General features: G+C 52.6%; 2 long non-coding RNA genes across 2 annotated transcripts; one reads left to right on the forward strand and one right to left on the reverse strand.

The window, feature by feature from the left end:
• Positions 1-8,576: 8,576 nt before the first annotated feature.
• LOC106146474 lies at positions 8,577-13,354 on the reverse strand. Its single transcript, XR_001230921.1, has 3 exons — positions 13,286-13,354; positions 12,677-12,778; positions 8,577-9,101 (listed from the first exon to the last, which is right to left on the reverse strand). It is a non-coding gene; the product is annotated as an uncharacterized LOC106146474 (long non-coding RNA).
• On the forward strand, positions 10,176-13,323 carry LOC106146473. The gene is made up of 3 exons (XR_001230920.1): positions 10,176-10,353; positions 10,463-10,645; positions 13,184-13,323. It is a non-coding gene; the product is annotated as an uncharacterized LOC106146473 (long non-coding RNA).
• Positions 13,355-13,434: the final 80 nt, after the last annotated feature.

Here is a 13,434-nt window from a genome sequence, read left to right on the forward strand (position 1 = left end):
CTGTTCCTTCTCAGCACTCAAGATCTCCTCTGACTATCTTTACAGTCCACAGTTTTCCTGGAGCTTTCTTTCTGGCCAAACTCAAAATGTTCTAAATCATTCTGCTGGGCTCTTTGCTCTTGATTCTCAACATAAATCTGGCTAAGAAGCCCCCACAGTAGCCGTGCCACGGCCTCAACATTAGGCTGCCTTGAAATTTCTTCTACAAAATTAATTAGTCCACCAGCCTTAATCTCAGTCTCAGACAAAGTCTCTGGACATGAGCAAAATGCTTGCCAGGCAAGCGCTTATGCTGCTGAGCTACATCCCCCGCCCGAGCCAGTGCATTTGTAAAGGTGGTCCCTTGAGAGATCTGCCCCCTAGTTCCTGGTCCCTTTGCACCCTGTTATCCAAGGATAAATAAAAGAATAGAGGTTCTTTCAGATGGTGCAGTTAGTTGCAAAGCAGGGACATTCACCTGACTCTGACCATGCTGCCCGGGTGTGCCAGATGAAAGCCACCTGTGACACTCTATCCTGTGATGCTGTCATCCGTCCCCATTTGAGCACCTGTTTTCTCCTGGAAACAGCAGACGAAGGCTTTAAAGGGGTCCTGTATGGCGCTCTCAAGGAGAAACACGGCAGAACATTTTGTAGTAGGGATTTCTTTAACATTAGTTAGGGAAATATTCAAATAAAAACAAAGGGACGGTGAATAATGTAATGAACCTTCATGTACCTATCACTTGCTTCAGTAATTATCACCATGACCAGTTCTGTTTCTTTGGTTCCTCTACCCACTCTGAAATTATTTAAAGCAAATCCCAGATAATACATTATTTCTTCTGAAAATAGTTCAGTGCACACTTCTAAAATATAGGGGATCTTAATGAATTTTTTTAAAAGCTAACCACAGGGACTAGGGGTGGTGGTACACATCTATAATCCCAGCACTCAGGAGGCTGAGGCAGGAGGATTGCTGTGAGATCAAGGCCAGCCTGGGCTACAAAATGAGTTTAAGGCCAGCCTGAACTGCATAATGAGACTCTGTCTCAAAGAGACAGAAAATAAAAAAAATTTTAAACTCTGACCACAACACCATTGTCATACTTTAAACATGTATTCTTTCTTGAGGTCAAACATACAGTGTTCAGATTTCCCCAACTGTCTAAGCACCCCCTCCCCAATTGGTTTATTTAAAGTCCAAAAAAAGATTCATCCTCCACCCATATCCATTGCAGTTTATTACTGAAGAAACAGGATCAAGAATCCAGTCTTCTATGGTCTGGATTTTTCTGATAGTATTCCTGTGGTGTCATTCAGGATATTCCTCTGTAAATTTATTTCATACCAGTTCATTTCCTGTGAATTGGTAGTTACATCTAGAGACTTGATGAGACTCAGGCTCGGTTCCATTGCAAAAATACTTCATAGGTGGTGCTGTCATTTCCACCAGAAGTAGCGAGTGTCTGTTTTCTTTTTGTGACTGGAGTCACTGCCTAGGCCCATTATTTGACTGGCCCCTGAGTTTTAAGGAACAAATATGACTGCTGCGATGGCTATCTCTGAGTTATACCTGCAGAAAAGCACTTCTCAGAAAATATCCAGTTTATTTTCCAGAATTCTCCCCGGGTGTGCCAGATGAAAGCCACCTGTGACACTCTATCCTGTGATGCTGTCATCCGTCCCCATTTGAGCACCTGTTTTCTCCTGGAAACAGCAGACAAAGCCTTTAAAGAGGTCTTGTATGGCACTCTCAAGCGCCATACACTTTTGGCCTGTACCACGGGCTGTACCTAGTGGCCTGAACCACGGGCATTTTAGGGACCCACCCCACCCCGGGTACCGTGCGATTAGGTCAGCTCAGCGGGGTGCTGTGGCGGTTCTTCTCCACTAGAGGACACTGTGGCTCAGAACTTCGAGTGGCTTACAGCCCTTCTTGCTATTCCAGAGCTTCTCAGGAGGCAAAGCATTAGCGTGCATTTATTAGACACCAACTGTGTGCCTTCTGTGTCTAGGAGAAAGATAAAGGAGGTTAAACCAAGGTCCTGTGGTATTGTTTCCCAAGGGTACTTAGTCACTGTCCTATTGCTGAATGCAACATCTGTTTTGTTTTGTTTTTTTTTGTCTTTTTGAGACAGGGTTTCATCATGCAGTTCAGGCTGGCCTTGAGCTCACTTTATAGCCCAGGTTGACCTCAAACTCTTAGCGATCCTCCTGCCTCAGCCTCCCAAGTCCTGGGATTACAGGCCTGTGACACCATGCCCAGCTACAAAACAGCTTTTTAAAATAAAAAACAGATGTATAGGCTGGGCGTGGTGGTGCAGGCCTGTAATCCTAGCACTCAGGAGGCTGAGGCAGGAGGATCGCTAAGAGTTTGAGGCCAGCTTGGGCTACAAAATGAGTTCAAGGCCAGCCTGAACTGCATGGAAGTATGTCATCTTCTGAAAACTATTGTTCCCCCAAAGTGGCTGCCTGTTGCTATGAACTGCAAATTTGTTTACCTGGTTGACTTTTTTTTTTTTTAATGCCTTACATGGTCTTCTTGGAATGTGACTGTATCCAAGAAAGCTGCCAGAGTTTTTCATCTCTGAAATTATTTGTTCATTTATTCAACACTATGTACCGAGTATAAGGGTGAGGGGAACAGATGCTTACTGAGCTGCTCTGTGCCAGGCACTGTCCTGTCCTTACCTATATCCTAGCAAGATGGGTACTGGTGACCTCCTTTAAACCAAGGAAACACAGGGCTGGGGTGTAGCTCACTGGGAGAGCCCCTGTCCAGCATCCCTGAGCTTGATCCCCAGCACCACAAAAACAAACAAATAAATAAAGACAAAGGGACAGAGGCTCACTGAGGCTAATGAACTTGCTGGAGGTTAGCCTGCCAGATGGAAGCGGAAGACTGAATCAATAAATGTACATTCTCCACCAAAGACTTGAGGCAGCACCGACAGGCTGGTACTGGGATGGAGAGAAAGTGAGATGCTACAAAGCTGACCTCTCCTTTGGGAGGTCCCAATACCACACAGAAGCAACTATCAACAGACAAACGAGACAAACAATTGCAAGACTCCAAATACGGGATATCTGACAGCCCACCACTGTCTCCACAGCAGTGTCACCTGCTGCTGTGACACTGGTCTTACAGGCAGAGGACACCGACATTAGTGACAGGGTGCCCCTGGGGCCAGCCCGCAGCGAAGCCTTTGTGTGGACGGCTCACTCACCCTCACCTCCTTCTCCCAGGACCATGTCCTTTGGGGGCATCGGTGTGATTCAGGCTCGGACCCCCAATCCACTGGGAACAGGCAGTCAAGCCAAAACAGTCTCCCTCGTTAAAATCTCTAGTTTGGCAAAGGAAGTTCAAGGCAGACACATGCATTGCCAGGACAAAAGCAATAAGCTCTTGAAAAGTCTGTTATAGTGCAGTATATAATTTTACACGCCTTACCAGGCATGGCAGCAACCCCTATAATCCCAGCACTCAGGAGGCTGAGACAGGAGGATCACCATAAGTTCAAGGCCAGCTTGATCTACATAGTGAAGCCCTGTCTCAAAAAGAGAGACAGACAGACAGACAGACAGACAGAAAGAAAGAAAGAAAGAAAGAAAAATAATTTTACACACCTTGCCAGAGATTCATAGTCTCAAACCCACGGAGCCACCCTCCCAGCCTCGTCCCTGCTGCCTCCAAGGTCAGCCCTGGTGGCACAAGGGCCCCCAGCTCCCCCCATGCTGCGTTATTTACTGTCTTGCCGGGGACGTTCAGGAGAGAGAATGACAGCTGGCAGCGCGGAGGACGGATTGACTGGCTTAAGTTGGGAGAGAAGATACAGGTGGCAGGTGTCTCAGGAAGCACAGCAGAGCGTGCGGAGAGGCCCGCTCCTCAACGCCGCTGCAGCTCCCGGCAATCACAGCAGCGGGCTCTGCAAGGGGGGGACAGGCGTGGGTGTGCTCCAAGCCACCAACCTGCTCGCAACAAGCCTAGGATAATGAATGAGCCATCAGCCTGCGCCTTTGCTCTCCGAGGAAATGACCTCCCCCGGCAGGCCGTCCCTCTGCAAACACCACCGTGCCCAGGAGCCATCTGGCAAATGTGCCCTTCCTTCAGCGTTGCTGCTGTTTCCCTGACATGTGGCCCTTTCTCTCGGATATAAATTGTTGCAGCAAACCTAGCCAGCAGCACGCTTCCCGGCGCTTCCCAGGCTTTTCTCGGAGCCAGGGTAAACCCTGTGGCTCGCTGCCACCGGCTGCTGACAGCTAACTACGTCCTCCAGACGCGCGTCTCCCCGCTGCGCGGAGCCTGTGGGTGTTGGCGTGTGCAGGGCCGGCGTATGAGCTGCAGACCAGAGCCGCAGCAACCTGATCGAAGGGCTGAGGGAAAGCACATATCCGCTGCGGGACATCCTTCACGGAGAAGGGACAGGCTAACTCCACCCCGGTCTGCAGAGGACTTGGCCAGCTCCCTGAGGAGCCGCACGGCTCGCCACAGCTGTAGGGCAGGTCACGTGCTCCGGCCACACAGGGGAGGGCGGCCTGCAAACTGAAACCACTCACGGCGGTCTCCGGGCCTCATTTAGTGCAGAGCCAGGTTCCTCCTCTGGTCTGGCTTGATGGTGTGCAAGGCTGGAGAATCGTGGGTCACTCTGAGGCCGCCAAAGCCAGCCCCCAGGCTCCAGCCTGCTTCGCCGATTCTGACACGGAGCACAGAGAAAGGCGGGAGCTGGAGGAGAGGCTCGTTCCCGGATCCGTTCTTCGGGTCACTCATCTCCTTGGTGATGGGCTTCCAGACCCGGAGGCCACACTGAGCCGGCAACCATACCCCCTCCCCCAACCCACTGAGTACCGGATCACTCGGAAGGTGGGAGAGGAAGCCGGCGACGCGAAGACTCCATCACCCTAACGACTGCGACAGGCAGTTCCTATGCATATTCACACCTTCCTGCCGTAGTACATACGGTTCCTTCTGTCTTGAATACATCACGCCTTAGCCGCTCGGCAAACTCCTACATGGTCTTTCAAGATTCAGCTCCAGCCCAGCAGAGCGGCTCACATCTGTAGTCCCAGGACTCTGGTTGCTGAAGCAAGAGGATTGCAGGTTCAAGCCCAGCCTGGGCAGCTTAGAGACTTTGTATGACCCTGCCTCAAATCAAATCAAATCAAATCAATCAATCAATCAATAGGCTGGGCATGCAGCTCAGTGCAAATGCCCTGCGTTCAATGCCCAGTACCATCAAAAAAAAAAGGAAGGAGGAGGATAGATGCTGGGTGTGGTGGTGGACACCTGTGATCTCAGCACTTGGGAGGCTGAGGCAGGAGGATCACTGCAAGTTCAAGGCCAGCCTGGGCTACATATACTAAGATCTTGTCTCAAAAAACCAGAAAGAGCCAGGTGTGGTGGCATACACCTGTAATCCCAGCACTTGGGAGGGTGGGGCAGGAGGATTGTTCCAAGCTGGAGACCAGCTTGGGCTACAAAGCAAGCTCAAGGCTATGAACTGCATAGCGAGACCCTGTCTAAAAAAAAAAAAAAAAACAACCACACACACAGAAAGAAAGAAAGAAAGAGAGAGAGAGAGAGAGATTGATTGATTCAATGTCAGCATCTCCTGCGTGGGCTCCTTTTTGCTGCCATATACTTTGCATCCATTTTCACCTCAGTACCTGCCAAATTGTACTTGCAGGTTTTTGTTTTGTTTTGTTTTTTTCTTTTTGAGACAGGGTCTCATATGTAGTCCAGGCTGGCCTTGAACTCATCATGTGGCTTAGGCTGGCCTCAAACACAGCAATCCTCCCGCCTCAGCCTCCCAAGTTCAGGGACTATAGCTGTATGCCATCACACCTGGTAGATTTGTAGTTTTTTCAATGTTTTTTTCCACCTGAATCTCTCTTTTTCTTTCTTTCTTTTTTTTCCTCCTTTCTTTCTCTCTCTCTCTCTCTCTCTCTCTCTCTCTCTCTCTCTCTCTCTCTCTGGTACTGGAGATTGAAACGAGGGCCTTCACACTGAGCTACATCCTCAGCCCTTTTGTACTCTTTATTGTGAGGCACGGTCTCAGTCACTAAACTGCCCAGGCTGGGTCTGAACTTGGGATCCTCCTGTCTCAGCCTCCCAGACCTTCCAGAGTGCTGAGATTACAGGTATGCCCCACCATGCCTCTCACTCAGGGCAAAACTATTCTCACTAACCTCAGCGTAGGTGGTTTAGTCTATAAAAATGTTTATCTGCAGTGTTTTGGGAGAGAAAATCGCACATCACAGAATTAACAGATGAATTCTCCTGCCAAAGTCTGCTAGTCCTTCTCACTTGTTTCACAAAAGACAAGACTGAAGATTGGAAAACTGTGCCTTCCCCAGGGTCACAAGGCTAAACAACGGCAGACTCTGGACGAGTGCCCAGGTTTGCTGACCCCTGGGCCTAAGGACTCACACGCTGAGCCAGGCGCCCCCGTCCTGCCTGGGAAGAAGGGCTGAGGGCAGGGACAGGCTTCCAGGCCAGCGCGGAGGAGAGCAGGGGCGGAGGGGCATGAGCACGTCTCAGAGCTGGCGGGGGCGTCATGCTCATCTCGTCCAAGCCCTGCACATGCAGGTGAAGAAACAGAGGCCAGCAGGGCCGAGGCGGCCGCCCGAGGTCACACTCTGGCGAGGGAAGGAAGCTGAGGGTGCACCCTCGTCTGCGGAGCCTGCTTCGGCCTGACCGTTGCGTCTGGGAGAGGTGAGTGTTAACCTCCCGTGCGGAAAAGGCGGACGGCAGAGCCCCCAGCCGGCTGCTACCCAAGGGCCAGACTCCTGGAGCCTTCGGCTCTTCTAGGCTTTTCTTTCCCTCTCCTGGTGCCCAGCGCTTAAGTAGGGTGCAGTCTGCATAAATAATAATGAAGGGAGGAGGCCGGCGTCTGGGCAGGCCGCGTGGCAGATGGTATTTTCAGTGCGCGCGTGAAGTCCTCCCTCCCCGGCCACGCGGCTGGAAGCTGCAGGAAGATTTCAGGGCCCACCGTTGTGCTTCTCTGCTGCCGCCACTCTTCTGTCCAGGGCCATTTTCCTGGTGCCAGTGACCTCTCACCTTCCTGAACCCAGAGCTCCAGGGTGTCCCGGCCTCCAGGGGTGCTGCCATCCCTCATCCCCCGAAAGCCACCCTCGAGGACCACAGGCCAGTCTCACCGCAGCCCTACCTGGACTAGCCGTGGGCTGAGTGGATGTCTTCCCCAAAGCAGGCCAGGGAGTCCTAGGAGGCCGGATGCTGGCACACCGGATGGCCTTCCTTCGCGTACTCATATACAGGGGGCGGGCTCATTCAAGGAACGAATGCTTTTGGGGACTTTCTGTGTGCCAGGCATTGGTCTAGGAGCCCAGGATACTGCTGTGAACAAACAAAGCCAAGTCCTTGCCCCTGGGGACACTACCTTCTAACACAAAGGCCACACACGGACCTTGTGGCTAAGTGCCTTCCCCTGACCTGGCCCTCGCAGCTCCTGTCTCTCTACAGTGTCTGCCGGGGCACACCAGTGCCCGCCCGCACGGCGCAGCAGGGAAGCAAAGCAACCCCCTTCTGGGGGACCCTGCACGTGGCCCACTTAAGAGACACAGAGCGGCTGGGCATGCTGGCACTCACTTACAGTTCCAGCTGCTTGGGAGGCTGAGGCAGGAAGATTGTGAGTTCAAGGCCAGCCTGGACAACTTGGTGAGACTCCTTCTCTTAATTTTTTTAAAGTAAGAGGAAACAAAGCAGATAATAGACCAATGTTTGCTTTTGCTCCAAAACCAGGAGTGGCCTCCAAAATTTCTGACTCACCCAAGCCGCAAGCCTGCAGCTGGACCGGCCGGGTTGGGCCTCTGCTTTAGTCTTGCCCAGCTGCCGGAGGAGAAGTGTCTGCCTGCAGCGGGCAGAGCCAAGAACAGGGTATCATTCAGGGAAGGGCGTGGACTTCCCTCCTAAAGTAAGAAATCGGATAAGAGGAATGGAAGTCAAGGCTCCTCTGGGCCCAGGGATTTTAGCGCTCCCGTTTGTAAAATGAAAGCGGTCGCGGCCGTTCCGTGGGCCTTTTGGAGAACGAAACCAAATGACAGATGTGGAAGTGTTTCGAAATAAAAGCGGCAGACACCCAAGTATATCATTATACTACACAGAACAACCGTTTCTCCACAACATAAAACTTGTCTTCTGCGGGGGGCTGAGAGTAATAACTGTGTAATTAGACTTCGTGTCATATCAAGAGAGGCAGGCTCTGTTTTTCATTAAACAGACGTGGGCTCAGCTTCTCCGCTGTGCAGTGTTGTGTACTGTGATGGATGCAAAACTGAATAAGCCATAATCCTCCCCTTCAAAGAATTCACATTCTGGTCTCAGGAAGATAAAAAACAAGAAAGTGCTTCCGAGGAAGGAGGGGTCTGTCTGGGATCTGGAGTCAAGGAAAGGCTTGGAGAGGGAGAAAGCACTGACCAGAGATGCACAGCATAGAACAGGAGGAGCTGGCACAGTGACATACACCTGTAAGCCCAGCATTCAGGAGGCTGAGGCAGGAGGATCGCTGTAAGTTCAGGGGCAGCCTGTGCTGCCACATATTCAAGGCCAGCCTGAACTACATAGTGAGACCCTGTCTCAAAAAAATGAACAAAAACAAATTATAAAAAAGTCAACAAGATCAGCCACAATATCCACTGAGCAGACAGGACCGTCCTAGGGCGTGACTGAGGTCATTCAGAAGTGTTGCCAACCCTGGAGATGGCAGGCGAGGAAGGCGAGAGCAGGCGGAGCTGTTGGTGGGTTCCCTGAAGGAGTGACTGATTAAATCTTGGGACTGGGAATGCTTCCTCTGTACTTTTCCGAGCTCCACTTTTGAGCGCCCGTCCTTCTCTTTGAAAGGGTTCCGTGTCTGTGAACCTAGACGTCTTTCGGTAATGATTTAAGTGACTCAGAAAATATGGGGCCCCGGAGTGCAAGGAAGAGAAGAAAGGAGAGGGAAAAAGCAGCCTTGTCCTGTTTGATCTCGCAGGGGACAGGCAATCCTGGGAGCAGGCCGGGCCAGGGCTGGGGCTGAGGGCGGCTGGGCTCCCAGCGGTGTTCTCCTCCCAAGCTGCTGCGTCTGCTGTTGGGACTTGCAGACTTCAAACAGGACTGGGGGATTCCTGGAAGACAAAAGAATTCAGGGCCCAGGCTTGGATCACAGTCAAAAATAACTCACGTCTTCATCTCAGGCAGGCAAATGGCAGCAGCTTGGGGCTGGTTTGCTGGTTTCTCTGAAGACTGGCGTTACAGGTGGGGACAGGGTCTGCTTAGGTTTGCTGGGGAGACAGGAGGAGCTTTGCAGGGTGCAGCCCGGCTGAGGGAGCCGGGAGGGTGGGAAAGCGCTGCAGAAGAGGCCCGTGGAAGAGGCTCTGGATGCAAAGTCACCCCGCCTGCCCCCCTTCCAGGCCGGCGCTGCCACTTGCTTTGAGTGATAATTACAGCCTTGAGTGTTCCTTCCCCGGCTGCTCATTAGCTTCAGGTGTCCACAAACAAACCGCTCCGCTCCCCAAGGCTCCGCCCGGCACTTCAGCGGAGGCCCCTTCCTTCTGGCTCCCGCTCTAGGAACATCAGACCCCTACAGGCACTTAACACAAAGCCCTCCCTTCACCTGAAGGGTGCAGAGCTGAGCCGGGGCCCATGACCTCGCCTCTCCCCAAGATCCCACTGGGCTGTAATTAGGGGATTATCTCATTTTCTCCCAGGAGGCCAGGCTCCCATCTAACCCTCCCCGTCTCTCAGCACCTTGGCCCAGGCCTGGCACCTCATGGACACTCAGAACATGTTCGCCAATGGCGCTGGTGAGCAGCTGCCAGCTTGGTCTTCCTAAAATGCTGCTCCACTGAAAGTGCCACCACTTCACGACCCGCCGGACAAGGCCCAGCGTCCTCTGACCCATACTCCAGGACTTCTCACCCGCCCGGCCATCCTCCTGTGCTCAGCCCCTTAATGGTCCCTGACATGGTGCACAGCTGTGCCCTCTCTATGCCTTTGCGGCAGCTGTTCCCTCTGCTCAGAAACCCTTCCACACCCTGGACCCCAGAGCGGCCCCTCCTTCCAAGGTTCTTCTCACAGCGTACTGGGGCCTCTTGGGGTTCCAACAGCTCTTCCCTAGGACTATGGTTTGGAGCTGTGGTTCCCCTAAAGTACCACATCTTTAAAAAAGTTGGTCCCCAGGATAGCAGAAGACTTTTAGGTCAGCGGGGTTGGCGTCTACAAGGGGACTATGGGATCCCATTCTTCCTTTTTCCCTTTTGCTTCCTAGCCACAAGGTGAAGAGTTTTGCTCTGCCATGCACTCCTGCCACGTTGTGCTTCCCGGCCACTGGCCCAAAGCAGTGGGGCCAGGTGATCATGAACTGCCACGTCTAGAACTGTGAGCAACCTTTTCTCTTTATAAGTTGATTGTCTCAGGGGTTTTGTTACAGTGTTGGGAAGCTAACTAACATACCTAGACTCTTATGCTGTTCTTCACTGCCTTACAGTGTCTCATCGAGGACTTTCAAAAAAGTCACAAGTGTGGAGTGCTGCCAAAATGAGGAGCAGGATACAAATGCTGGTTGGCATTGTTTGCTGCCAGTTGTCGCCAGGCCCCAAGCATTCTCCTAGGGCAGGCCTGTGTGCAGCCCATGCTGAGGCATCTGCGAGTGCTTGGCCCATGGTGGCTGGTGAGTGAAAGCGAGTGGAAACCATGATCATTCCCGCTATGGCCCCTTCCTGTGCAGAATGTGTCCACCCTTTGGCTGTCGTAAATTGGGGTGGGACAGAAGGCATCAGGTAGCCCGGTCACTCCCATCCCTTGAACCCCAGACGCCTGCCCCACTGCCCGGAGGTCTGACCTTGTTGCAGGTTCCCCAGAGTGGGCTGGGTGGAGAGGCTGAGGCCACACTGAGGACTTCAGGTGAGAGGTGGCCTCAGGCTCACAGAGGTCACTGGGCATCACAACTCGCCCTGATGGTCTCTAAATCAGGATGGTCACTTCCCTCCCAGCAGGGCCCAGGGCAAGGACTCTGGTGAGAGGCGAGAATTCTTTCCTTGGAGACTCAGGAACACCATCTGCCAAGGTCAGGCAAGAGCTCCTGGGGCAGACGGAGGCAGGAGATTCCCTGTGGGTACTCAGGTCCTCCCTCTCCTGACCCTGCTGTCCTGGGACCTTCTGGGAAGGCTCTCTCCCGGCCCAGCGCTCAGGCCAACCTCCCTCCTATCTATACCCTAACTGCAGTTAGAGGGATATTTTTTTGAGACAGGGTCTTGCTATGCTGCCCAAGTTGGCCTTGAACTCCTGAGGTCAAGGGATTCCTCCTGCCTAAGTCTTCAAAGCAGTTGGGACTACAGGCATGTGTCACCAAAAATGTCAAGTATCTTTTTGTTTTTGTTTTCAATACTGAGGGTTGGGCTGGGATATATAGCTCAGCAGCATAAGCACCTACCTGGTAAGCACAAGGTCCTGAGTTCTATTCCCGGCACCAAAAAAAAAAAAAATTAAAATACTGAGGGTTAAACCTAAGGTCATTACACTGAGCTGCACCCCAGCCCTTTTAAATTTTTTTTTTTTATTATTATTTTGAGACAAGGCCTCAGTAAGTCACTAATTTCCCTAGGTTAGGCTAGAACTTGCATCTTCCTGCTTCAGCCTCCCAGAATGCTGAAATTACAGGTGTATGGTGCTGTGCCCAGCTCAGAGAGATCTTTTTAAATGTTAATCTCCTGCCCACAATCCTTAGCGGCTCCCCATTGCTGTTAGGATGATGACCAAGGTCTTCATAAACTTACATTCCTTCCTAACCTTGCCCTCCAGCAGGACGCTTTCCATGGGACACCTTCTCTATTTTCCAGCCAGAGCAGATTGTTCCTTTTCTGTACCGCACTGCCGCACATGCCCAGCCTTTGCCTGTGCTGTTTTTTCTGCCTGGAGCGGCTCTTCTTCACCTTTCCAAGTTGCCTAATTATTTGGGGGGGGGTGTCCTTCAGGATGCACATGGACCCTCTCCTTTGGCTTCCCTGGAATCCAGGACATATCCTTGTGTTGATCAAGCCTGCTGGCCCCGATTAAACCATTTCTATAGGGCAGGGTCCCATCCATTCGGTATTCCCACAGCTAACAGAGCTCAGTAAAGGCTCACACGTGTAACAGAGGCTGCTGAGGTCCCTTTCACCCGAGGGGAGAGCAGAGTGGTTAGGACGATAAAGCCGTCACTGGGCTGGAGAAGCCATAAGCGTCAGCGAGGGTCAGGACACTGCAGGGCTGCCGGGCTTCACGGCAGAGTGGCCAGCTCCTCCCTGTGCCAACTTCTCCTTCAAGTTCCCCTGGAACCGGGCTTCCCGGCTCCTTTCTGCCCCTTCCCGAAGGTCTGCATAGAGCAGAGTCAGCGCCCAAGCAAGTCATGCAGGTGACAGCGGTGGGTGGACGAAGCGGTGACACCAGCCCTGGGGTCCCCCCAGCAACGACCTATGGGTTCCCAGCAGCTGCTCATCCTTCTGGGTTTCTTTCCACGAAGAAGTCCGCCTCTCTTCTGTCCCCTGAAGTCTGTTTTCAAAATCACACCCCATACAGACAGTTTTATTTACAAGGAAATCTTGGCAGGATCTTGACTTGTTAGTAGAGTAAGGATTGGGGGAGGGTGGTAAGTAACAAAAATAGTTGAAATGATCACACTTTCTGAGAGCGAGATGAAAATTGGTGTCTGTAGCAAACTCACCTAATTAGAACGGAGTTCATTTCCTTCTTGGTGTTTAAGGGGAGCAGCCACTGCGGGGCCAGCTGGTCACAGGTGGGACCCTGGGGCTGGGTTACGCCTTTGCTTTATGAAGATGACAGCATTAATTGCAACTTTCACTAACAGAAAAGGAGGCTCAGCTTCTGAGCGCAAGAGGGGCACAGGCGGATGGGCGAGCGACCGGGTGGTGGGAAGGGTCGCGGACAGACACCGACAGGAAGTACGGCCAGGAACGAGCCCCCCTCCTCCAGGAGAGCCGACCGCCTGCCTAGGGGAGATGGCTTTTTCCTTAAAAGATCCTTTACCCCTCTGCTAACTTCATTCCTGCTTTCTCATTTCTTTACCTCCCCTCTCCCAGGTAGGGCACGCCGCCCGGGGCTCAGCGTGGTCGGCGAACCCTGCACAGGGTCACAGAGCTCTGAGCGGACCGGGGGCAAAGGTTTAGGGTTCGGTTCCCGAGCCTCGCTATCTGACTTCTCCCACCCCTAGGCTTTCCGGACCTCCCAGAGCGTGCGATCGCGGAGAAGAGAGAAGCAGAAGGGTGGCTGCGGTGGGGGGTGCCCAGCCCTCCCAAGTTAACCCTGACGTTACCAAAGGAGTGGAAAACCTCGCCTGTGCCTCCGCCACAAATCTGCAGCCTCCAAGTGCTCGATAAGCCGGTGGGGGAGACGCACCCCAGTCCCAGCGGTGGCTGCGGGTCACGGCGCGGGGGACGCGGCGCGGTCCCCACCCCTGCCCGG

The sequence above is a fragment of the Chinchilla lanigera genome, unplaced genomic scaffold (genome assembly GCF_000276665.1).
Source record: "Chinchilla lanigera isolate Chin_1 unplaced genomic scaffold, ChiLan1.0 scaffold00080, whole genome shotgun sequence".
Lineage (NCBI taxonomy): Eukaryota > Metazoa > Chordata > Mammalia > Rodentia > Chinchillidae > Chinchilla > Chinchilla lanigera.